The 27,187-nt window shown below is 47.5% G+C and overlaps 1 long non-coding RNA gene across 1 annotated transcript in view; it reads left to right on the forward strand.

Annotated features, from left to right (window-relative positions):
* Window positions 1–25,564, forward strand: part of LOC125940615 (uncharacterized) — a 58,746-nt gene extending 33,182 nt beyond the window's left edge. The window contains exons 2-3 of the long non-coding RNA XR_007463811.1: window positions 12,064–12,128; window positions 23,854–25,564. This is a non-coding gene — a long non-coding RNA (uncharacterized LOC125940615). The remainder of the gene's footprint in view (window positions 1–12,063; window positions 12,129–23,853) is intronic.
* The last annotated feature ends 1,623 nt before the right edge of the window (window positions 25,565–27,187 follow it).

Consider the following 27,187-nt stretch of genomic DNA (forward strand, 5'->3'; position numbering starts at 1 on the left):
TTGAGCAGAGTTCCGGAGGCACTTGTGCAACGGAGAATGGCTTCGAAAAGCTGTTGGTTGGCGAGCCAGAGGAAACGGCACAACTCAGGATGATTACAGGTGTAAAAAGCCCCCGGCAGCTTTCACTTTGTAGGGCACGAATCGCGCCGCTCTCTACCAGGTAACACAAAAAATCCGAAGAGCGGATGCCAAATTTGCTCTACTGAGGATTGGTAATGAGACCTTGCGGGGCGGAGCGTCTGAAAAACAAGGCAGTATGCGAAGAATAGCGTCGGCAAATTTTCCCTCTCCACTCCGACTCGCAGCGCTTCCTTTCTAAATGCTTCCAGACGCGCACGGCATAGCACGCAAATGACACTGTGAGCCGCCGTGGACTCTTTTCTTCGAAGCGTCCCTTTGGCTTAAGGGTCAAGATAATGAGAAATGTCACACCTGTACCGGCACGCGACGGCCCTCGCCGTGCGGCCGGCCCGATATGTCATTCTTTAAGTGTAGAAGCACAGTGTGCCTACGCCACGTGGTCCGCTTATCCACAACACACTTCTTCTTCTTTCTGGGGTATTACGTGCCAAACAAGCGGACAACACACATCATGTTGTCCGCTGCATTTGGACGCAGCACGCACACCACAAGGTCCATAATGTTTGGCAGTTCTAACACTGCATATCATTTCTTTTAGGGAGCTAGTCGACGAAGAGTCGCATGGACCTCCTATCTGCGTGTTCTAGTGTGACGTACAACATCTTAGTTGATGAGCTTTCTCGAATGTGGAGCTGTCGTTACGGATGGATACTCGCTGAGCAAATTCCCGTAAAGTAATGGCATGGTACGGCTGGTGACGGTATCGAATTGAAAGAAAGGTGACTTGCCGGTAACGAAGAGGCCTGTGATAGAGTTGAGCATAATCTTGTTGGTCATGTTCACAAGGAGGAAGAAGGCAATTGTTGCGAGGAACTCTATAGATGACTTTCGTCGCGAAGAAAGTGAAGCGAAATATCCGACATAGTCCAGAGTTAATTAGCAACTTCCATTTCCTGTTCACGGGAACGCTCGTGCCTTGACCACTTGTAGGTGGCCCACGGGCGTGAAGGTGCGGTCGGCGGCAGTGGAGGACAGTACGCTAAATTCAACTCCTGTGTCGTCGAGAAAACACGTGGTATCTGTGATTTACAAGATGCCACTTTTGTTGCCCGCGGAACCGCTCGTGACCATTAGTGATCCTTCGCGTTGTTTCCAAAGCAGCAGCAGGGCCGCGCCTGAGAGAGGTGGTCATGGTACCAGCAGTACGTGGATGTACCGGATGCGCTTTTCTGACGGCGAGCAAGTGGCGAGGGCAAGCGGGTGCCAGAAAACCGCGGGCGGAACTGCTTACGCTTGCGGTACTGGTAGCTAACCGGGTTTTGATCGTATAGAGAACGCATCGCGGCGACGATTAGGTCACGAAGATTGTGTATAGGTCTTGACAGGAGTTCGATGATTTCACTCGAAGCTGATGGTGAAGCCGTGCCTGAGGTGCTTCAACCATGCAGAGCCATGGGGGAAGGAATGAGGAAGGACGCGGCAGGCCGCTTTCGATACTGGTTGGCAATCTCCACGATCGTGTCAGAGCGCTCTGCGAGGACTGACAGCGTACGGCAGGAGGTTGTTACGCCGTAAGAAGAGTTGTTTTAAAACATTTTTATCAAACCTTGCAGCTTCCTCTTGGAGCAGGCTTGCATATCACGTAGCACTTCATGCAGGGCGACAATATTTCAGTTCCACGTCAATATCACCAATTGTACTTCGTTAAAAAGGACTTGTTACAGGTTGTCCTTGAAGCTTGCATGTCCTAAGCTTACGAAAACTACATGTCACGATGCCTAGCCCACAACAGTGGATGACGCACAGTGCAGGCATCGACGAGTTGCTGCTGCTGCTGAGTGGAAGGCTCGACGTGTCCGGAGGAGCTATCGCCGTGCTCCACTCTGAGTTGCCAAGGTGGAGAAAAGGAGGTGAAGCCAAAGGCTGAGAGCGAGGAGATTCTGATTTATTACATGTCACGTGCACTCCGAACTTCTTCATCGCCGGTTTAAGGGTGCCACTACAGTTCGAAGGATGCACACATCACACCTACAATTATGGAGAGCAACAAGTCAGTCTTGAGTCTCGAGCAACAGCGCACGAAAGTTCTTTTCTATGCTCGAGTCGTGTGACGAATGTACCTCAGGAGTATTACCGTCGGGTCGGGAAATTGACGGATATGGTCAGTCGAAAGCAAAGAAGCACGGCATTGAAGTCATTAACGATGCTTTAGCAGAGTAAATCTCGTTTTTGTGGTGGCACGGGTGTCGTTGGTGCCCTCGTGGTCGTTTGAACAAGTCGCACTGCGGAATGGCGGCAAGTCCTCATGCATAAACCTCGCAGCTCGCAACTTTTTTTCGCAACTTTAGTGGTAATATTGGTAAACAAGTGGTAATATTTCCTCTGCAACATTTTTCGCCATTCGCGGGCATATTGCGTGAGAACGAAGCAGCGATTCGCAGATCACGCTCAGCATAACTTTTCCTCGCGAAGACAGTGTTCTGGGCTTTTCTGGCGCTGGTGATTCATATCCTGTTACTACGTGATTTCTGTATTGTTCTCTTGTGTAAAATGGTGCACCCAGCTCTCATCCATATTAGTAGGAAGTCAGTGTAGTCGTCGGACTCATTCTGATGCCTGCCCTAACTCATCCTCGCGCTCTCCACGATTTCTAAAGGTCTTTTCATGGTAAAATTTTATAGCCTGTAAGTTGTGTCGCTTGGCGGAGTCTTGTTTTCGTACCTCTGGCTATTTTTGTTAAATCTCCAGTGTATCTATCAGTCGTCGCGCCTTGTTCGGTGGCGATGGACGTGGACCGCCCAAGGTGTCTGCCGGAACCGGCGGCGCCAGCGACGGCCGCCTCCAGGAAGCGGATCGGGCTCCAGACTGACAGCAACAGCGAAGGCACCCATGTCTACTCGCTCAGCAGCGAGGACCCTTCTGACGACGAAGACTTCGAACTTGTGTGGAGCCGCAAGGGGAACAGAAGGAACGCCAGATCATCTTCGTCCTCCCGTACACAAACTGTTTGAGCCCACGCGGAACCTCCGACGCCAACACCATTCTGTTTATGCCTGTGATGACCTAACGGTAACATGAAGCGACTTAACAGGCAATCTGTCCCGATGCTACTGGAGACCATGGTGCCAAATGAAATCACGGACATTAGAGTGAACACCCAGAAAAATGTACTGGTGGTTGATGTTCTGCATGTGGGTTGCTGCGGCTCGAGGTGGCGTTTGGGCCAAGAATCCACCAAGCCCATCGATGAATACATCCAGCAGTAGGAATGAGAAAAAATGATTTAATTGACATTATGTACACTGGCCCCTGGTACAGAAGCCCACTCCATCAGGAGCATATTCAACGTCTGAGTTCGTATCAGGTCACGTCAGCCCCCCTTACTGCACCACACGTCTCCGCTTTTATTCCCTTCGTCTTCCCTAGGAGACTCGACTGGGGAATCTGCTCACCTTAATGCAGCCAAGCAGAAGGGTTGCATTGTTTACAGAACTCCGCCTCTGATGTTGCATCCTCACCCTCGCATTTACTGCAACTCTGTGGCCATCTGGGAAACAGATCGTCGCCGTTCCCACGGTAGTAATTCCTCGAAGTTGGCCTCTCGCCTCAATCCGTGGCATCTCCGTGAAGATCAGCTTGTCATGGTCGGTGTCGGGCGCTGTCGCCGTCTGGGTGACGCTGATGAAAGAGGCTGCCTCGGGGCAACACCCAAAAGGATGCGCACTGCCGATTCGGGACGCTTGTCTGCCCGTCACCGCCGGTGTCAGGCACTGTCGCCGTCTGGGCAACGCTGATGAAAGGGGCTGCCTCGTGGGAAACGTCCAAGGTATGCGCTGGTTCAGGTTGAGACATAATAGGGTCCTCTTAGCGCCCTACGCAAAGTAACAGATCTTGATGACATGCAGGTGCGCTCTCACATCCCGCTGGGCTCTGATGTCGTCACCGGTGTAATATACAATGTAGACTTGGCCATCCTCAGCAATGAATTGCCGATTCTGGTTAAAGCAGCGAATGATCGTGACGTCATTGTTGATGTCTACCGCCTGGACAACTCACGTTGCATGAAGATGGTTTTCAAGGACAACTGCCTCCCGTCGCACGTTAAGGTAGGCCACTTTCGTCATCCTGCCCGGCCTTTCATTCCGAAGCCTCTACAGTGCCGCAAATGCATGAAGGTTCTGACACGTGAGCAGCGTCTGTGAAAACGAAACAGTGAGCCCCAACTGCGCTGAACCACGCGCCGCGGATAAATGTGCCGCCACTGTCATCCAATGTCCAAACTGCTACGGATCTCATGAGGAATCATCGAAAGACTGCCTCAAAATTAAAAAAAGGAAATGGCTATCTTAAAAGAGAAGGCAAGAGATCATTCCTCTCATCGAGTAGCCACCGCTAAAATCAGGAAATAACGCTCTCGTCGACGACGTTCTTCAAGAAAAGCTTCTGCGTCGGTGACGCGTATGCCACGTCCACATTCCCCTCCTCCACTGCCACCCAGGCCATTGACATCAGAAAGGCCTACAAACGACAAGGGCATTGGGAAGAATACGTACACTGAAGCCTGGCCCGCATTGCCAAAACGGCAACCACCCGAAGAATTGCTGCACGCCGATGGAAGTCTACCACCCCGGGCATCTCCTGCCGGTGAATTGACTGAACAGGATCGAAAAGTGGTTAGAATGGTGCGATCACAAATGAATACCATTTGCGTGCTACTGAACAAGCTGCAGACACCAACAGCTCAAAGCGCAAATACTGGATGCACTGAATCCAGTACTTGCAAGCCTCCTATAAGCACCATGGCTCACCCAGTACTTTCTTTTCGCACTGGAGTTAGAAGTGCGACGATTTTTCAATGGAATGCCAGAGGCTTGAAGCCCTGCATCTCGGACTTACGCCAATTTTTCTTGAGGAGTCGGTTTCCGATACTTGTTATTTGCGAACGGAACGTATCAAAGCCCTACAGACAATGTGGTTACGAAGCTTTTGCTTCTTCCATATGCGAGAAACGGAGCAACGTTCTCATATACATCCGCATGGACTTGACCTACGTTTCGCATGCTATTCAGCCTCATGACTACAACCAATACGTATGCCTGCGCGTCAAAAAGAACAAAATGGTCTTCACTGTTATTGGTTGTTACATCACCCCTTCAAGGCGGTTTGAGTCTGAAAGACTGCAATGCATATTAAAGGAAACTGATGGCCCCTGGGTCATCACTGGGGACTTCAATGCACACCACTTGCTTTGGGGAAGCACCAAGATAAACTCCAGGGGAAGAAATGTTGCGTCGCTTGCCTCTGATTATGACCTTTGCATCATGAACGATGACAGTCCGACGTATCTGCGGGGTCCTACGTATAGCAGCTGCCTGGACTTGACTTTGGTGTCACGGAACTTCACATCACATGTTAAATGGTTTTGCGACATCGAGACTCACGGGAGTGATCACATTCCCACCTACTTAACAATTAATGGACTCACTCGGTCTTTCTCTCGTGGTATCTTGAAGAGCACTGACTGGAATATGTTTACGTCGCTTATGGAAGAAGCGTGTGGGGAAGATTCCGCCAGCGAAATCGACGGCACCATCGCAGAAGCACTTAAGGCTGCCAAGTGGTCATCATCGCTGTCATCAAACCGAACGGATTTCGACATTGAACTTAAGACACTTAAGTGCGATTAGACGACGTGCAGAACGACGATACAGACGCACTAAATAAATTTATGATCTGAGAGACGCACGTCGCATTCAGAAGAAAGTTCAGCGTCGCATAGACAAACTAGAGAGTGAGCGATAGAAGACATTCTGTGAGTCACTGAACCCTCAGAAGCCGCTTTCACATATATGGAGGACAGTACGTGGTCTTCGGTCATCCCCACAGCAACGACCCCCGATTTGCGGCTTTGGCCCTCCATCTTGGCTAAACAGAGCTTGGTGTGGCGGGGAAATTCTGTGCGAGAGTCACTGGCGGGCCTGTCAACACCAACGTTGATGTAAGTCACCTCCCAACGGCTCAGGTACCGGAAATCGACATGTCCTTTACCATGGAAGAACTCGAAGCTGCCCTGGCAATTTCTGAACGATCATCCTCTGCAGGCCCTGACAGCGTCACTTATTCTGCCCTGGGACACCTTGGACAAGAGGCAAGAAGAGCGCTTCTGAACAGCTTTAACAACTCATGGCATAGAGGCACAGTTCCCCGGCAATGGAAGTTAAGTCGGCTGGTACCATTACTAAAGAAGGGAAATCTCCGTTGCACTTGGCGGTATATCGCCCTATTGCTCTCGCCAGCTGCATTGCCAAGGTGTTGGAAAGGATGGTCCTTGCACGTCTAGAATGTTACCTCGATTGTTACAATATCTACCCCGCTTCCTTAGCAGGATTTTGTTGGGGTCGTTCCTCAATTGACAGCGCCATTGACCTCACAATGTTTGTGCAACAGGATAAAAGCCGTAAGCGCATATCAGTTGCGCTCTTTCTCGACGTGAAAGATGCGTATGACAACATTGCATATGATGCCATCGTCACCAACCCTGGAGACTATTGGGATCGGCGGCCGCATGCTTCGTTGGTTATCCGACTACATAACTCACAGGTCGTTTTTCTGCAAACAGAAGATATGGCTAACCTACGGCTGCACATTACACGTACTGTGGCGTTCCTCAGGGAGGAGTATCGAGTCCGACGTTGTTCAAAGTGACACTCATTGGACTAACTGACGTTTTACTTAAAACAATCTGCCTCTCGATATACGCAGATGACATTTGCCTTTGGACTTCTGCAGTTACTCGGCTTCAGGTGTGCGCGCGATTACAGAGGGCAGCAACCTTGACATCAGCATATCTTCAAGCACAAGGCTTGACTGTATCAACCGCGAAATGTGCATTGATTGCATTCACACGAAAACCTATGACACCATACCCAGTCTCTATTAATGGACACACTACTGCCTACGGAAAGACCCATCGATTTTTAGGTGTAATAATCGACCGCAATCTTTCCTGGAGCCCTCATTGCACGTCTCTGAAGAAAAAACTATTGTCTATTGCTCAGGTACTAAGATTCATGTGCGGGAAAATATGGGGCCACATCTGTACGCTCCATGGTTTAGTTGTACAGAGCTCTATTTCTAAGATATCTACGCTACAGCCTTCCAGTGTTGTCCAATACAGTGCAAGTCAAATGTTCTCTCATTGGAGAGCTTATAGGGCCAAGCAATTGCGCACTTGCTTAGTACTTCCTCGCTGCGCGTCAACACCTGCAACAATCGTCCTCGTCAAAGATCATCCGATCCAAACATACATGGCAGTGGATTGTCTCAGGGCGCATATCCGTCATATTTCCGGCGTCCCCGATCATCCCTTGGTGTTCTTGCCTTCGCAGAGACCTCGTTCCACGTTTTTTGAAGTTATCGTCACCAATCTTCTTCCATGAGGATACACCCCAGCAGCAAGGCCTTCATTCCCCTTGTGGTGACTGCAACAGCCTCAGGTGCGCGTAAGTATTCCAGGAGTAAAGAAGGCCAATGACCCCAAAATATCTCTGAAGCAGATGACGCTGCTATTAATGAATGAGACCTACGGAGACTGAATACACATCTATACCGATGGTTCGGTCTCATCTACCAGCTCTTCAGGTGCCATTGTCATTCCGGCTACGAAAAAAACACTAAAGTTCAAACTGTCACATGTGACAACATCAACGGTGGCAGAGCTTGCTGCCCTGCGCGCTGCTGTAAAATACCTCTTGCAAGAGACATCTGGGTCATCTTTCGCGTTTGTAAGGCACCTTGAGTCCGCAGCCAGGCCGGGGTACAAGCGTACCCCGGCCTGGCGGAAGCCGAACGCCAGGCCGGGGTACGCTTGTACCCTTTTGAACCAGTGGGTGCCCGGCGGCGGTGAGAATCGAACCCACAGCCTCCCGCAGCCGAGGCGGGCGTTCTACCACTAGGCCACGGCTGCGAGTGATTGAGGACCTTGAGAGTCTGCATTTGGCCCTTTATCACAGGACTCCTGAGCAGCTGGCATGTGAGATAAGAGAAAACCACCATCAAGCTATCACTAAAGGGCATGAAATTATATTTTAGTGGCTACCTGAACATACCAGCATTGCTGGTTATGACCTCGCCGACGAAGCCGCCCGGTCTGCTCATCTGGAAGGCCGACCAGTTCCAATCACCTTATCCAGGACCGGACCTGCAGGAAAGCTTCATATCGTGGCTAAAGCTATGACACACAAATATTGGTCTTCTCTTAACCTCCAGAAGTGTCATATTCGCAAAATTGACCCATCCTTGAAGCTAGAAGTGCCATCAAACATTTCCCACTCTGAGGCGACAGTACTGTGCCGCCTCTGGCTCGGGATGGCATTTACAAAGGCCTACTCGTTCCGCATTAGAATGGGGGATAAGCCCATGTGCGATTCTTGTGGAACCAGAGAAACGATTGAACACGTCTTATGTCTCTATCCCCAGTTCGACGTCGAGCGTGAAGCTCTCCGGACAGCATTGAACCGGCTGGACTCTACACCATTTTCGGAAATGAAGATCCTTGGACCATGGCCGTATGCGTCGACTGGCACAGAAAACCACGAAAGCGTTGTTACGATACCTCAAGTCGACAGGTCTTGGCGACCATGTGTAGACTTCGTGCGAAGCTTCAAATGTGCACGAAACTGTGCTCTCTCTATCTCCTTTCTCTCTCTTTTCATCCCTATAACCCCTTCCCCCCAGTGCAGGGTACCAAACCGGACGTGCGTCTGGTTAACCTCCCTGCCTTTCCTCTCTTCTATTTCTCTCTCTCTCTCTCTTTCTCTCTCTCTGTGCTGGTACATTATGCAATGTTCGTAGCGTGCCGACACTAAGGATGAGTTTGTGCACATAATTATTTCGAGCTGTCATTCAAATATCTAATTTACTTCTAGTGGAAAGAGTCAAAATTATTAAAGCACTACAGTGGAGGTAATGTCGTTATTTTTAGGCAACGCGTTATATAGCGGCGGCGAACTTCAATGAATGCATGAAGATCACTGATTAGCTGATAGAGTAAGTTATTGGTATTAAGTTAGCAAAATAGGTAAAATAAGCGAGTAATTGTAAATACATTTAATCAATTAACGTTTTAATTATATAAGACATTTGTTTCACATCAATAGTTCAAGTAGGCCAGTGCTCGAGGCATGCCCACTATATTATAGTAGAAATTGTGACAGTAGCAGCGCTTTCAGAATGGCCAAAAATACATTTCCCACTCAGTTTATTTTCGCATTGCACGAAGGAGCCTTTTTCTAAATCTAATAAATCGGCCGCCAATGGACATTGCTCCGCACGTCCGCGAATCGATATCTAAAATCTGGGGACAGCCTCAGTATTCCTACTACGTGTAAATGCCTCGAGCACTGATATGCTTGCATTCCACAATCATAATATGTGTCTTAATGAAGTTGATCAAACATGTAATTGAACAATTTTTGAAAATATTAGGCAATCAGTGTTTATGACACATCCACTAATGTCCACAGCCGCTAATAATGCGTGGCCGCGAATAAGGCATCATTGCCGCCACTGCATTGTCCTAAATTAAATTTCAGGCTCTTCACATCTGAAGGAGATGGTTTGTGGCTGCACAAATCACCTTTCCAGTGACACTAATTACAGGTCAGCGGTATACATTTGCTACTTGTGGGTGCAAACGCTTATTGGTGAGTGGGTTTTTTATTGATGCGAAAGCGTCAAGTGGCTCATTGAGCGAAAAAGCCGGCATCTGTCATCTGTAGCAGCGAAATGACCGGTAAATTTCCATTGGCTGCGACGCCACGTCACTAGCGCGCCTCGACGGAGTAGAGGGCGAAAGGCAACAACTGCTGCATCGATAGCGCGCCAGGTGTTGGGTGAGGGGAGAGGGCATCACCCTGAAAACACGTCACCCTCGCTCTCGCTCTCGGAAGCCTGTGTTACCCGCTCGTTCCTTGTCCGCCCAAGCTCTCGCCTGCGTTCTAACTGCGCCTCGGTAACTGAGCCTTGGCCAAATCAAAATGCGCTCAACGTGCTCGCTCGCCCGTGAGAAGTTCATAACTCGAAGAACCGCTCAGCAGTGTTCAATTAGACATTATTGCTTTCGCATTCACAGCTCATAACAAGTGCTTAGGTGTCCTCGGATTTTATGATACTCTCTTGTCTTAATGTTGGCTGTGAGCAATGGTTATTCTGTCAGGTCAGGCACATTCAAGGCTTTGGTATTTTTTGGAGGAAATTGGAAATGATGGCAACTATTGTGTAGCCGGCTTCTCCACAAACGATAAGCTGTCCAGTGATCAAGGGTTGATAACGTGAGGTGATATGAAGAACGTCCCTTTTATAAATCACACTTCGTTAACAGGTTTAAATAGTCAATTGAGATTTTTAAAAAAGAAAACGGCACATTCAGCGCTTTCTGCAATAAAGTACAAGTAAATCAATCAAGTTAGTCAAATAATACGAAATAAATAAGGTAGAATAATACAAAATTAATAACCACACAAGAACATATTAAGTATTACAGACACACAACATCACTTTCAGTAAAATATGTTAATAAAGCTTTTAGAGTTGATCGCTGTAATCGTTGCCCCAGTGGCTCAACCAACTTTCCTATTTCGAAAGGACTATCACCAAGGCGATTATTGTTGTCCTCAAAGCAAATTTTTGCTGTTTAAATTTAGGACAGCTTATGGGAAGTGTTCTACGTTCTCTCATGAATGACCGCACGTGTAACAAGGTATAGCTGCATGACGTATATGATACAAAAAGGTTACCTGTATACAGCACTTCCAGCCTGAGACTATGAATCAGAGAGCCTATGTCACGGACTGCAGAGAAAATAAATTTCAAATACAGGGCAACGTTATACAGGAGACTGTTCGCAGGAATGGTATCAAAACGACGAACTTGTGTTATAAGCTTGCATAATTGTTTTATTCTAATGTTAGCATCGTCCCTCGTGAATTGAGTTAGTGTAACATGATGGGCATCTGAGTTACGGCGAAATGATGAGCATCTCTAGACAGTTTGTCGGCTTGAGTGTTCCCTGCGATACCGACATGTCCAGAAATCCACTGCAGCTTCATTTGATTCCATGACAATACAGCTGTAGCTATTTTCAGTGAAACCGGATAAATCACTGTTGCGTTTGGCTCACGCCGGCAAAATCACCTCAAGTATTAAAGAACCGACTTGGAGACTGTTAGAATACAGTTGGTTTCTCCTGCGCCTAATTGAAGCCAGCGGTCGATGGAATTGATGATGTCCCGTGTGATAGGCAGTAACTTTGACGTATCCCGATTGACGGAATTACAAATGCGGATGTTGATCCTGACAAAGCTGTTGAACCGTCAGTATATAAACAGGTATCTTCCATTGTGATAATCATGTAGGTGACACATAGTTAACAGTTTAGCAAAAAAGGGTGCAAACAACATTATCATTGTAGTGACCGACAATATCCGAATTAATCTGCAGGGGGAAAAAAAGCCAAGGTAGGCAACGTGAATCGACACTCCACTGCGCATTGTCTAAATCGAGAACGAAAGACCGCGAAGTAATGTTTATCAGATTCGTAAAATTAACAAAATCTTACATTTGCTGACGCACTGTGCATGATACTTGCTTCATTTTTCCTCTTACAATTCCACAATAATAATCAAAAAAAAATGACTGGTCTAAACAGTAACTGGAGACTGCTACATTATAGAAAAAGTGAATTGACTTTAACCGTATGTGGGACATTTTCTTGCTTTGTTCATATTCATGTCTAAGAATCCAAGAAATCACATGAACACCGACGACAGTTAGAACCACTTAAATTTTCGTGATTTCCTTGGCTTCTGCTATTAATGGCTGCTTATATAGTGTTTCTCTCCAAAGAACGAAAAATAATAACGCTTTAACGACGGCTGCCATAGCGACATTCATAAAATATGTGACTTTTTTGTGTGCTTTCAGGCACCTGAAGAACATCTGCTGTGGACCTTTCCTCGCAACCGCCTGACACATTTCATACGCACCAGGTTTGTATTTGTTCTTGTAACATTCAAAAATTAAATTATGGGGTTCTGCGGGCCAAAATCACCATCTGATTATGAGGTGCGCCGTAGTGGGGGGGGGGGGGGGGGGGGACTTCGGATTAATTTTGACCACCTGGGGTTCTTTTAACGTGCACTTAAATCTAATTACACAGATGTTTTCTGCATTTCGCCCCCATCGAAATGCGGCCGATGTGGCCGGGATTCGATCCCGCGTAGCCGTGCTCAGCAGCCTGACACCATAACCACTGAGCACCCACGGCGGGTCTCCTATAACTTTCACTTACCATTTTAGATTTATTTTGATAAATAGCCTAGCCTGACTGACTGCAACAAAAGCAGATCAGTTGATGCAGGTTCGTGCATGCTTTAAAGCACCTACACTTATCCAAGAAACGCAAATTTCCATGCTGTTCGGGCACGCGTCATGAAGCGGATGCGTAGACAACTGAATTTTCAGAGCATGAATGCAAATCTATACAAATAAAGGACATGCAATAACTGTTTAACTTAGGGCACCTGGGCGACCATTTAGCTTATTTATCATCCCAGAGTTCTCGCTGCGTTTAACAGTTCGGGAGATTATCCTGATTAGCCGCCGTTACCATTCCTCGCACCTTGATGAAGAATGGAGAAAAAGAAAGAAACATGCTAAAACATACGCACAGGAAGCATGTCAATTTAAGCGAATAGCGTGACACAGTCAAAAGACACCTGTTCTGCTAAACAAAACAGAGGTTCACAGGAAGATGTGCACTTGAAGTGGTAGAACAAAAAGTGACGCTGGAGCAACAGCGTTTCGACAAGGGCATTTGTGTTCGTCGGGGCGAAGACAAGTCCCTTTGTCGAAACGTTGACTCTAACCTGAGAAATCTCTTGCTCGACCACTGTTCATTCGTTCCGCCATATTCATACAGGATAATTTCCTCATTTCGTCGTTTTACCTTAAGTACAGCTCTCTGCCCCCCCCCCCCCCCTCCCTCAGAAGAAAAATACTAATAATAGACCAAGCTTAGCCTCTCAAAAACGCGAATATGTACTGCCGGAGGGTAACAAGGAATGATGAGGCACCTTGATGTTGACCTCTTCACTCACCCACACACGCCCACCTTTCTTCAGGCCTCCCTGCAGAAATCACAGTACAGGAATTCAAGAGCAAATCAAATCAAACCACGTTCAGTAGACTTGTCCTGTGTAGATATTTTTATTGCGCCATTACCAGCTCACTTCCATTTACAGTCAGGGTCAGTGAGAGCAGGCTCGGATGTCGCCCGCAACCGGTATGTGTCACGTGACTTTTGGCGTCGTATGTCCCCCACCGGATGTGCACTCTGCCCCGAGTCAGCGTTGTGAGCTCGGGCGCTGAATTGCGGCCGGAAAGCTATACCGCTCGTCACTTGTATGTTAAATATAGCCAGTCGACACAAAGTCGATCGGAAGCACATCGGAAATCTTCTGGGCGTCTGCTGATGAGCGCGGAAAGATGGATGCGATTGTCACCTTGCGTACCCCGGAAACTTTGTCGAGTTCGTGCGTTATTCTTTTTGAACAAACTTAAATCAGCAGAGACAACACAGACGGCATACATGCAAAACGCAACTGGATTGCGTATATAGGAAAATGAAATTTCAGCAAGCTGAAGAGCCACCTTCGCGCGTGTGCTATAACAGGCAGATAACAGACAACCGCAACAAAAACTGTAACCGCCGCGACAAGGCTGTGAAATTCATTTTCTGTTATACGGGCTAATGGAGTGCTTACGCAGCTTTCGGCCTTCCAAACTACCGTGCATTTAAAAAACAACCTATTCTTGGAATTTTGAAGGCAATAGCGGCACCGTGGATTTGTCATCGTGTATCATGGAATGTAGCCAGAGGTACAGTTTTTATGGTGCATTTCCTGCCTTTTAAACATATGCGATTATGGATGTCACTATGAGCTTTTCTGTCTCCTGTAGCTGGCTTGAATCACGTTATCAAATAAACGCAAGTTCTTATGTTGTGTGAATGTTGGCTGTTTTTTTTTTTTTAGTTTATGGAGGTTAAATAAATTTTAGGGCATCACAATTGGCCCTGTTTTCCACGTTTTGCCAAGCTGTTTTATGACATGAGGCGCAAATGTAAAAATTCGAAGTAACGCGGTCTCTTTTCTTTTTTTTTTCTTTTTTGAACAGCTTCTGCTCTCGTTTTGTTATCATGGCGCGCGAGCCTTAATTCAAGCAGCGAACTTCTGCAAAATCGAATATGATTTATCATGTTTTCACTTCAAAATAAAATTAGCCTACAACAGCATAGTCTAATGTATACGTATTGGGCAGCATTGTCGCCTTCTGGCACACTACCGTTACTTTCCGAAATTTTCTTCCCGTACGGGCTTTATTTTGTTATGTACAGTTTGGTAACTTGGCAATAATATCAGTGAAAGCCGCTCCTGAATACTGTTACACTTGAACGTTTTCATATGCGGTGGCGCGCATGTGACAAACGACGCGGCAGCTCATAAACATGGGTGGTGGCATGCGGTGGCGCTCTCACCAACGCCGAATGTGGCGTCATCCAACTCGCCTCCAACTAGTGCAATTAGGCCAACTCACACGCTCCTACGTTGACCGCAGTAGCGCAGCCGCGATGCCACTGTTCAAGAGTCGGAAGTTGGTAGGACCCGATGGAAACGTAGACGGGTCTTTCGCATCGTCTTACCGATGCTAAGAAACTCGTCACGCTACTGCGATATGAGAGCGTATATCGTAGTCGCCGCACAGAATTGGCGAGTCCTCAACTTCGATGCTCAAGGGGTTCATCGAGCGAGGGCTTGGGATAGCTGGTATGTGGACAATATATGAAAAGCAACCTTGTCAAAGGGGTTGTAATTACTGAAGTACTTCGCAGTGCATCTGGGACATGTGTATGTGACACAGGGGACATGTCAGGTAATTGCTTGAAGAATGGCATCGGAAAGAGAGTTGTCTGGGGAAGGCACTGGAAGAATCTGCCACGTTATTTGTCTGTTCGAGCTATGAACCGGCTTCAACGCTACTCTCTGTTTTCTCTTTCATCACACTGGAAGAAAAATGTGTGTTGTGGTATAGCAACCATATACATGAACTCACTTTACTACGTCTCGTGAAGGTTTATCAAAAGTTCACGTAAACTCTTCCGCATTTTTTTTTTTGTTTTTGTTTTAGTGTCCCTTTGTTTGTTTGCTTGCTTGCTCGTTTGGTTTGGCTTTGTGAATTCGGTCCCAGGTTTTGTAGGACCAGCGCATAGACGAAACACAAGAAAAAAGACACACACATGGTGCCGTCTTTTTTGGGGGGGTCTTTTTCTTTAATTGTGCTTCGTCTAACCGCTGGTCCTACAGAACCTGAACTATATGTAACACCAGATTCTATCTTTGCAGGCCCACATCGTTGAGAATTGTCTCGCCAGCTATCTTCACACAAAATTTGTCAGCGACTATAATCTCTCGTTAGCTTTGATTGCCAGTGCACAGAAAGGGTGACTTGCGTGGAGAAACGAAGACGCTGTAAAGTTATTCATACACATGACTGTGACTTTCCAGGGTCAAGGGATTGGCAGAAGCTTGTCCATCTGACACTCAATTTTCTTTTCCAAAAAGAGCGTTTTGAAGCATCTGTTGCTTGTTGCTGAGCATTACGTCGTTGCATTGAGCATTATGCTTGTCAACGTGTTAGTGTTCCATAGGGTGGGTACACCCTGTGCAACCTGGTTAACCTACCTGCATTTCCTTTTTTTCTCAATCTCTCTTTACAACTTATGCCCGCCTTCTATGTTGGAGTTGTCTATCGAAACAACTTACCATTAGCAACCATCTCGATAATTCCTCTCAGGACGCCATACATTAGCGGTAGTGGGTATTGCGTGTTCTATTATGCTAGATCTCTTTAAATAAATCGGTATTGTACCCAAAGACGACCAGAATAGCTTACACTTTCAAAGGCGGCAGCGAAGTGAAAGCACATCCACTTTCTTTCCCCTTAGGCACTGCCGTTGTTACTATGGTCAAAGCATTGTACAAACTCCTGGACATGAACGAAACACGAAGGTAGAGTACATATACAAACACTGACTTGCGCCGGAAGTTTTATTTGAGAGATGTGTCGCATATAGAGGGGGGGGGGGGGGGGGGGGGGGATAGCGTTTAGTCGGAAACCGCATGGGAGAAAATACAACGACAAGGACAACAATTTAAAGTGAAATAAAAGCACTGCAACAACGCTATTTGCAACATGTGAAAGCCATCGCTTCTTTGAGCAACGTAGCCGAGGGCAGGCGCGAGCTCATTTGATGATGTTTTTGAATAAAAACGGCCTTAGATGCACATCAGCCAGTCTTTGTGTTTGAACAGAATATGTGCCGTGAAACTTGTACAATAACTCAAAACACAGATAAATATACTTGCAGATAAAGTTTCTGTAATTGCCAGAAGTTAACAGCGTATAACAGGCTTTGTATACCAGAATGGATGAAAAAAAAAACACGAAATACGCGTGGGAACAGCGCCTCAGTTGATGTTCCCGCATAAAACATCCGTGGTGTCATGCACTTTGGTAGCATCTGCCAGAAGAGAAGGATTACAGTGTATTCAATTGCACAGCTAGGTTGAGTGCTCGCAAACAAACACTCCGAGAGCATTATCTGTGGTCTATTCCTGCAGGAAAGAGATCAAGATGATTGAAAAATATTGTAAAATCAGTGACGCCATTTACGTCATCAGCAGTAGGATGTAGGTGCGAAGTTCAAATCAGTGAGTTGGCCGTTAGCTTTTCTCGCTAATAATCAACCACTTTTTTTTACTCACCAAATTGATGCAAATGAAGTTCTAAAAATAAACATTTCGGAGTTTAAAATAACGTAATGTTTCTTTTCGTGTCACTGAAAGTGCGCCTCCCCAGCTATTACAGTTATTATTATTATTATTATTATTATTATTATTATTATTATTATTATTATTATTATTATTATTATTATTATTATTATTATTATTATTATTATTATTAGAACACATATATACACTTGAGAGGCTAGAGAAAATAAACAACGAAGTGTCACAAACAAAATTATGACCCATTTAAGTATGCGCCGAATTGCATTCATCCTAATACTACGCGTGACAGAGAGCGGACATCTGAGATCCAGTGCCTACCAGGTCACTTGACAATGCCGTAGAATGAACGACCCCATCAGTTCACCTGTGAGTTGTTAATCCGAGCTCCCGACATTCCCCAACAGGAGCCGGCAGAGCACTTGTTAGACCCCCCAAAGCTAGTAGACTCGTATCGGATGGGATGGGGCAGGTTCTCTCAGCTCCATCCTAGCCTAACGTGGCGCGCAAGGCACACTCACACGTCAAGCGCGCACGAACACGATCCTCACCCCTGCGCGCATGCACCTCTATCGTGGTTCAGTCACCGGATCGAGATCCCTCGCCCTGCCTTCACTGTGAAAGTTACGCGAACACCTCGCACTAACTCTGCACATGCCGCCCTACTCCGTACCTTCTAGCCACTTGCAAGCCTACGGAGTGGTTGAATCAAGCAACCGCCTACGACACGGCGACCAGATACATGGCGCAATTAATCGGCGCATCGAGAAAGAACACCGTCGGTGAGGCTCTGGCCTGAGCGAATCGGGAACCCACCATCCTTTAACAAATCTTCGCGAATGCATTTGTCATCATTGCTTCAACGATACCCATCTCCTCCAATGCGTGGCAACACAGGCTCTGAAATAATGCCAATGCAAGAATAATGTGGCACGCTTGTGAACACTGTGATAAGCTGTTGTTGCAAGTGCTTGACGATTACAAAGGGCGGTGGAGCGCCCTTGAAGCCGTGTGCGCTGAATCTGGTCAATAATCGCCAGCTACCGCAAACTTGCTGAAACGGCAGCCGAGTGCCGTCCGGCTGTAACGACGGGAGCGCTGTACGCTGACGCAGTGGCAAAGATGGTGCACGACTGTTTTTGACCTCGCACCAATACACGTCACCCGTAAACCTGCTTGTGACCTGTGCCGATGCGTCGGCACTGCACTCCGTCGCCACTAAGCAACAGAAGGTTTCTCTGAACAGCACCATAGACATCGGCATCACATTGGCTGTGCTAATATACGTATGTCTATTTAAGCACAGCTTGCGCTGTTTTCGTGAGGGCAACCTGCAGATGCAACTCAAAGGCGCGCTCGACTGCTTCGGCGATCCGTGTTGGGGTTCTCCCCCTATACTCGCCCCCTGGCGGTGGATTCACAATATACTTGCCATTCGCGCATCTCGCTTTCCCTTCTAGTTCCCTGGGTCCACTTCTCACCACTCGCATTCCTCAGTACTCCATTCCTACAGGCAGTCACGGGATTCTGCGTGGCGTCATCCAAACATAGTTCACTCGTGGTGTATTCAAATGTGACGGCCTCAGAGGTTTTGTTTCTTGGTGTTTCCCTCGCGTTACGTAACCACACTGCGATCCCTCTTCTCCCGTCCACAGAAACGTTTATCTGTAGGCCGTTTACATCCCGCGAATATATATATATATAGCCACTGGGACTGCCAGGAGTAGTGCCAAAGAAAGCTGGGATTTAAAAATGCTGAGCTATAACGAATTTGATGTACGCGTAAAGGAAATTTATTTTTTTCGATGGTGTGTTTATGTTTTAATTGAACCAAAAGCTTGTTTCATGCTTTATTATACAAAATGAAAAGCGACAGAAGTGAATAAAACATGTCTTGGAGGAGAAAAATTAACTGCGCGCGACCGTGAGACAATGTCGCATTCCTTCCAGCTCTTGCGTTCAGTCAGCGCACATGTAGGTGCAAATATTGTGTACACGTGTCATGTACCTGCCCGGAGCAATTATCTGTCTGTTTTTCTGTGGTGAGCATATTTACAATTCCCACGTTTTCTATTTTTCCTTTTCTGTTTTCATAGAACTAAGTTACTGCCGAGGTAACAAGTGCCAAAAGGAAGTGAAGGTTTTGGCACTTGAGTATGCAAAGGGCCACCGATTCTTCAGAGCGGGGACTATAAAAAGAAACAACCCGTGAAGTCTCCGCCGACACAGAAAACAGGCAACATAAGCGAGGGTATATGAAGGTGCTGTAAGCCAACTTCGGAGTGCTGCCAAATTCACGTGAACTATAAGGAGGAGCAGAACTATTTCCCCCCTGACGCGCACACGGACTTATACGTGTCTAGATTTGTGTCGCCATTGACGTCATTACAACCATAAGACGTTAAAGCGCAGAGTGAAAAACAAGCACGACGTGTATCTAGTAGCGTTGTTGTGGTGGTGGCCGTGGTTGTTTATAGCCCAGTTTTCTTGATCCTGCTTCGGTCTGTCATAGCCGTGACACAAGCACACCGAACCTACTCCTCTAGGCCCCCAGAAACACCTGTTGCTAATCTCAGATATTTAGCGTGTGCTCCATCCTGAATACTATGCGCCAGACTTTTTTTTTGCACTCTTTTTATCAGCGTTGCAAGTATTCTCTTGCACTGTGAGTGACCAAAAACAAAGTGCACTTTCATGCTAAAGCGTGGTAGGAAATACGAAAATACGTCCATCTGCGACAGCTGCTCTAGCGCCCTCGTGCGCACAACAACACTATTCATTGACTGTTCCCGCCGTTTTCCTCCTCGCTACATTGGTAAGCCCCATTTTGCTGGGGGTCAAAATATGAGAAAATCCCTTGTACCGTTGTTTCGGGGAGCACAAGGTAACTCCAGCTGTGCTCGAAGGTCATTGTAAAGTGGCATTTTGCGCTGGATAGGCACACTGCTTGCCTGCTTTTTGGACGCATGGAGGCGTTTATTTGCGCACGTACTGAAGGCATTAACATGGCCCATAGTTCTCTCCAACCTCAGCTTCCTGTGTTTTCACATAGAGTAAGTTGCTCCGATTTGAGTGCGCGAGCACTTGCTCGGAAGCATTAGGACGTGTGTGCAATGCTTCAAAGAACGCACTTTTTGACACGCTATAGTCTTCCTCTACAGAAAAAGCGATGAAAATGTGCATAGAATGGGTAGTGCAAGGTTTTTTCAGCAAATGCGACTTTGGTCGCTGATGCTAGGACTTACCAACGCGTGGTACGAGGCAAAAAATTCATTTCCATAAAAATGTTTTTGGCTCAGCTAATCGGCACATCTAATCGATGAGCCAGGCTGAAAACATCGATGGCAACTTCTTTCACTACTTCGTTGACGCTGCATCAAAGCCCCACTTGGCACCTTAAGATTAAATTACAAACAAAACCAAAGTTAAGAAAAAATTTTGTACGCTGTTATGCACAGAAGAGAGACAAGCGTTTATGCGTAATCAATCATTTGAAAAATGTAGCCCGCAGACCGAACCCGCACGGAATACCTCGCCAAACATCTACATGTGCAAGTGTTTTTCGTTTTCCACCGTACACGAAAGTGTACGTGCATCACTAGCCGTCTTGCGAGGATCACCAAAGTAAGTTTAGCTCTTCTTTCTCACGCTGTTTGACAAACAGCCACGTCTTATCCGATTGATCTTGATTAACCGCCAACCTGCCTGTTCTCTCAGAGGGCTCGAACTCTCACGAGTTGTGTTGTACAATCCTGACTGAAAAACAAAAGAACAAAAGAAATCTATCTCTCTTTATTTTTAACCTCCTAAAGGGTGAGATGTACGGGCCTATCACTGATGCCAAAGCAAGACTGTTAAGTTCGCTATCGGGACGGACAAGGTTGTTCCGTCAGCTTACAATTCATTAATACTGATTCATTGACCTCTAGTATTGGCACGCGGTCGAAAGGTCGTTCTGCGATATAGGGTGCTGGCCTTTCGTAACGCCGGCCCGAAAACGACCGGTTTTTTTTCTTCCCTTACGTCATGGTGATGTGAGGTTTTGCGCTAGAAGCGCGCGCACCTCCCCTCCCCCCGCTCCTAACCTTGCCATGCTCCTTACAACCAGTGTAGCAGAAACAACGGTCCGTGTATCTCTCCTTCCTTTCTTTTGTTCGTTGCCATGGCAGTGTCTATGTTGCCACACGCAGTGCCTCAGAGAAACAGCTTCTTTCTCGTTTTTTCATGGTGGCCTTAATCGGGAATGGTAAGTGACGCTTGGCACGAGGATGGGTTGTTTACGCTGATCAAAGCGCCGCTCTCACAGCAAAGACATAACGTACGCAACGTGCTGCGCTTGCCTATCAAATACAAGGTGCTGTCCACCGAGTATACCAAGCGAACAGGTAGCCGACGTGCAGCCCGTACAAGCTTTTCTTTACTCTCCGTTAAGCGAATGCGTGCGTATACCACGTGCACCGTAGATGCTGACTGCATCTACCTAAAGCTTTACATCTACCATCCTCCACTCGATCAGTCGCCTAATAAAGCAAGACGACGTAAAACAAAAAACAAAAACAAAAACAAAAACACGAGCGCCGCCTTTCCACGTCAAATCGACCGGAGGGCGCGGCCTAGTTAGGTTACTCTGGTCGGCTCGGTGCATTTTCGTTTCTCTTCCTAGAGGTCAAAACTGGGTCAGACGGGCAACTGTTTTCATCTGGCGCACCTTGGCAGTTTCCGTTTTGCATGAGGCCGCGCATGCGCGGCGGAGCAGAGAGACAAGACGAGAATCGCGCGCTCATCCAAACAGCCTAGGTTGTTCTAGAATATTCTGGCACCGGCGGAGTGGCCCGAGCACACATGTTGAGAGAGGAGTACGGGGGAGGGCTGCCTGTCTCGATTGCTCGACGAAGGGCGCAACGCCTAGTTCTCAGCAGCCGCCGGCAGCGGTGGCCCGAACGCTAAAGCTGCTCCCTTTCTCCCTCTCTCTCGTTTTCTTCTCTCTTTCTTTCTTTTTTTTTGCGTTCTCGCGTTGCTTAAGGAGCACGCCTCCGATGCTTACAGCTGCACGGAGATAGTAAACGCAGCTGCTGCCGCAGCCTCTGGAGCGTGCGCCGCGAATCGCATCCTCTGAGGTTCTGCGCCTCTTTTCCGGGTGGTATCTCGCGTTCGGCTATCACCCTCTTCCACACTAAGCCCGTCTCCAAGCCTAGAGTATTGCGGCGCTCAATGCTGTGAGGATATTTCATCTGACTGATCGATTTATTTATGCTGTACAGTAAACGTTGCCGGCTTCTCCTCAGCAATAAATTATTGAAGACATGAGCTATGATGAAGCATTATAGCGTTTAAGTAAGCAAAGTGCCATGGAAAAATTAACAAAAGAAACCTAACTAATAAGGAAAGAGCATGCACGGACAAAATATCTGCGCCGAGAGGCGTAGTGCTCAACAGAAACGTTGCCGAGTGGATTGGAGAGCTCCAAATGTTTATTTGAATTTCAAGGGCTTGTTTGCTTGCTTCTTACATTCAATGCAAGGAACAAATAAATTAAGCATGCCATCCAAATGCATGTTTATAATCCACAATAATTCTTTTGTTTTGAATTAAGTGAAATACTGTGTTTCGTCAAAGGTGCGTGCAGTGTTCGGGAAACGCAAACGTAGTGATATGATCTCGCGAGCTCTCTTTGTTGGAATGCCAGAGAGAAAAAGGCACAAAAAACACAGTAAGCACTGTTTACAGCTGCAGTGAGCTCCAGGACTACACTCGAGAGAGACGGTTGACGACGAAACGTCGCGTTAAGTGAAAGCATAGTGCAAGGCTTGGAGCAAGAGAGAAAACAGAGTTGGAGTAAGAGTCGCGCCATTTGCACGTTTTAAAAATCTTGCTGACCAAGACAGTAAGGACATTTTTTTTTCTTTTTTTTTAGGAGTGTACAGTGCCTGAAATTCCGTACAAAATATGCGCAACTTCTACACCTTTTCGTCTCGAGAGGCTTCGGGCCTTTAAGCTTTCCAATCGCCACCTGCATGCAGCTATGCCTCTGACTGTCACACAACGGCTAAGCTTCTTGCAGAAAAACGACTGGTCTAAATGTATACGAAAGGGCATGCAGAAACCCACTTAGAGTAACATCTATAAATGTGTCTGATTAACGCTGTGCTTAACACATGAAGACTGCCGAATCTTTTTTTAATATTATTGACATGGTGAAAAAGGAGATGTTGGCGCACAAACACGGCGCCTGGCAATTCCTTGTAGCATTAACATGTGGTACAATTACACATAAAATTACGCATCGTGTGTGCATAACAACTAGATTGTAGCAGTGAATGATCGTTCGTATATATAACCACGGGACCTCAAATTTCATTTTATTCATTAAAGTTTCTCTCTCTCCCCTTTCCCTTCCGCTCTGCAAGGGGAAACAAATTAGTCCTTCAATACTCCTCTTCGCTTTTTTTCTTTCTATTTAGTTTCTATTGCAAGGTGAGTGGACGTCTGAGTAACGGGACAGCTGCCTACAGTGCTCGTGCAGTGTTCGAGTAGTCACAGACAATACATTTCGCATATGCGCATATTTCTTTCATAAAACAAGAAATAGCTAGCTCATAATGCTTTCGACATACAAAGCAAGCAAGCATGTTTGTTTTTTGTTTTTTGTTCTTTCTACCGTATGCCCTTAAATAAAAATAGATACAACTCTCATTTATGAAATTCGGAAATAAGGCCCTCAGTTAATAACATAAACTTGCTGTTCGTGTTTCACATATGACTATTTTCAGTCTACGCGTATTCTGGCCTTGGCTCACTCTTTCTCCATCTCGCTCCCCTTCCACCCTCTTTCTCTTTTTAACCTCCCCCCCCCCCCCCGGTGCAGGGTAGCCAACCGGAACAACCTCTGCTTAACCTCCCTGCCTTTATATGCATCATTCCTCTCTCTATCTCTCGCTCTCGAGTGATTATGCTTTGTGAGAGCGAGATCAACGTGCCAATGCACGTCTGCGTGCCTCCCAGCCGCGCACACAAGCACTCAGGCCTTCGGTCGGGTTCATTGTCATTGGAGTTGCCATTGCTGGTTATGCGACAACATTGTGCTCTCCGTTTCTTTTTCGCCGCCTTCGCGTCACGCTCCGCATTTATTGCTGCCGACCGCTGAGGCAGGGTGCGTGGCATTGTTATTTTGGGTTCCTCCACGGTGGTGGGCGGATCATAGTGCCGCACACTACAGGCGCCCAAATGACCAATCAGAGCGTGCGGCCTCTCGGAGAACGGAACGCCTCGTCCCGGCATGACACCCTGCCATTTTCACTCGGGCGAGAAGCATTGTCCGGATTTCGTAATCCTTGTGCGGTTACTTCACCTGAGTGCACTGCAGGGGCGTGAACACGCAGCTAACCGGGGTCCCGCGACCGGTACGTTTGTTCTGTTATTACCTTGTTGTACTGCTTGAGCGCATTCAGCCAGCGCCGTTCTGGTGCAGACGAATGTCCCCTCTCCCTCTCCCATTCCTCTCGCTTCGAGATTTTTCTGGAAGCGCCACAAGAGAAGCGGAGGGAGTGAGGGGATATGGGGGAGGGGGCGCTCGAGGCCTGTGCGACGAGCGCCGCTTCCGCCTGCTGCGACCTCGCGCAGACTCAGCCGCGGTATAGGCACAGTGTCCTGTGACTCCAGTCCGGTTTAACGCTTCTCGAATTGCGCACATTGTTTCGTCTGAAGTAACTTTAGTTTCATCGTCCTCATGACGGCCTTGTCTGCGAACAGAACACGACTTTCGTTTCCTCTTGACTAGCTGAGTCACAGATGACCACCAAGTTGAAAAGAACGGTGCGAGCGGAAATCATGCTGATGGTCGCTCCAGCGAGTATACAAACAAACAAGAAAGGGAAAACAGATGGCGGAAAAAAATAGGTGCCTCTTCACATCGCTTTTTCAAATGCGTAAGCATTTCTATGCCTACCCAACGAATAAATCCGTCCGTCCGTCTGTCACGTAAGACGATCGCTTTCAAGATAGGGCCCACAGCAGCGAGCGAATTGAACTTCTAGCTGCCTCTCGCTTCAACGCGAATTAAGTGGCGTTTACATCGCAGATCGCTTTCAAGATAGGGCCCGCACGTTTTGCTTCAACGCGAACTAAGCGGCGAGAACACAGCGCACACAAAGCTATCAGCACTTTTCAAAGTTTATTGCTTCAAAGTGGTTGCATGTTTGGATAGATAGGATATAAAAAAGGAGGTCCCATACTTGTCTCGCCGCACTCTGCCCCATCGCAAATGGCTTTCAAGATAGGGCCCGCGCGGCCGCACCATACGCAGCCGCCGCCGGGGCGCGGCTGATCACGGTTCGTAATGGTTTGACGCGAATGGATAAGGAGGCGCTAAAGTGCGATAACGGCTTATAATGATCGTAACGTCATCAGCGCACCTGGCGCCGCCACCTGCAGTAGTTTGCTTGCGTCATCAATTCACTTTGCGCCGCCATCCGCTGCAATTCGTGTCACCGCAGCGCTGTCGTTTATACTGGTCGGATAAAGTTTGACAACGTTGATAATGGCACCGGGTTGTGTGGAGATGAGCAAGTAGCACAATGCCTACGCATACTTAGACAACTCCCATGGGGGGGGGGGGGGGGGGGGGGGGGGGGTGTTCCCCCTCCCTGGGAGTTGTCTCCCATTGGGGGGGGGGGGGATTCTGCGTGAATTTTTCCCCTCTTTCACACTACTGGAGAATTTTGGCTGAAAAATCACCTTCATTTTATGTAACCCTAAATGTCTGCCGAAAAATAGTTGAAGTCTGTTCGCCTTGTTTCCCTATGTGCAATATCCCACCAACTAGCCCAAATAAATGTGTTGGTGCAATGAGCAAGGCGTCCTTGGTGTCGATCAATCGGAGTGAGCTGCGGATGGTCGTTATAATGTGTCTTTATATGCTGAATTTCATCCCTAGCACTCTTCAAAGGGAAGCTGTTCTCTGAATTCAGCCAGTAAAATACACCTCAGTACAATATAAAATGATTCACCTTATGTTGACGGGAGACCACTTGTTGTGTTTCACATCTCTTGTGCTGTCAGTTTGCCCCAGTGACCCACCTCTTTTCTTCGAGCCTTGCACAGCCCCTCGACATCGTAAAACAAGTAGATCAGCGTTACAAATATTGTTGAATGACTAAATTAACCAAAGCAGACTTCTTATACCAGACTTCAAGGCGTCAAAAACCTCAGAAATGTGTCGATGCTTCGCAAGAATCACAGCGCTTACACAGCACACATTTTGAGTTATGAAGTCGGTGCGTACAAGCTCTGTCGCTGTCTATCAACAAGCCTCCAACACTCTTTTGCGTTTGTTTAGCTTTGCCCAAAGTTCGTAAAGCGTAACATAAAACTTAACATCGTACAGGTACCTCCAACCAGCCTCCAACTAACTGTACAGTTTTCACCAACCTAGCTTTTTTGATGTGCGAATAAATGTAGCCTTAATGGAAATAAGTCTGTACTTTTTTTCTTTTTTGTCCTGTTCCTCTCCAAGCTCGCGCTCGTAAACACTGCGCCTTTCGCCTTGGATCCGCGGAGTGTTCTCGCGCGCCAGCAAACGCGCGGGGAAGGATGCTTTCTTGCTGCTCCGCGCGCGTTCTGCGTCGCAACAATGCATTCCAGTGTTGCGAGACAACTGCAACCACGCTAAGGGCTATTTGTTAAAAACTAAGGGGTAGGGTGTCACGATGGGCTGCCAAAAAAAAAAAAAAAAAAAGTGGTGGCGGGACCGGTCGTCCCCCCGGCAGGTATACCGCTCCGCACGCTCTGGTGTGCGAGGGAAAGCAACCGCGACAGGAGGGGGTGTCCGCCGGTCAGCGACCGTCGGGCGCGCCGCCGCCGCCGCCGGCGGTGCCAAGGTTAGGCCATGGTTAGGCGGCCACACCGGCGGCGCAGCACTCTTCCGCTACGCTCGAGGAGCGCGCTCCTCGCACCACGTGACGCGCAGCTTGCTGTTTCGCTTCCCGCTGCGACCACGTGACCGCGTCTCTGTGGCAACGGCACGCCTAGTCACCGGCTGCGCCTGTGCAGCAGCCGGCGAAGGAAAATTCCGCTTCTAGGCGTTTCTCTCTCGGCGAGCGGATTCGATGTGAGGATCGATTTTCCGCCAGTCCGGAAGTAGACGCGCTTATAAGACAGTCGCCGGTACTTGCCGGTCGTCACTTGTTCGCTCCTCCGGCTGA

Source organism: Dermacentor silvarum, chromosome 1, assembly GCF_013339745.2.
Source record: "Dermacentor silvarum isolate Dsil-2018 chromosome 1, BIME_Dsil_1.4, whole genome shotgun sequence".
Lineage (NCBI taxonomy): Eukaryota > Metazoa > Arthropoda > Arachnida > Ixodida > Ixodidae > Dermacentor > Dermacentor silvarum.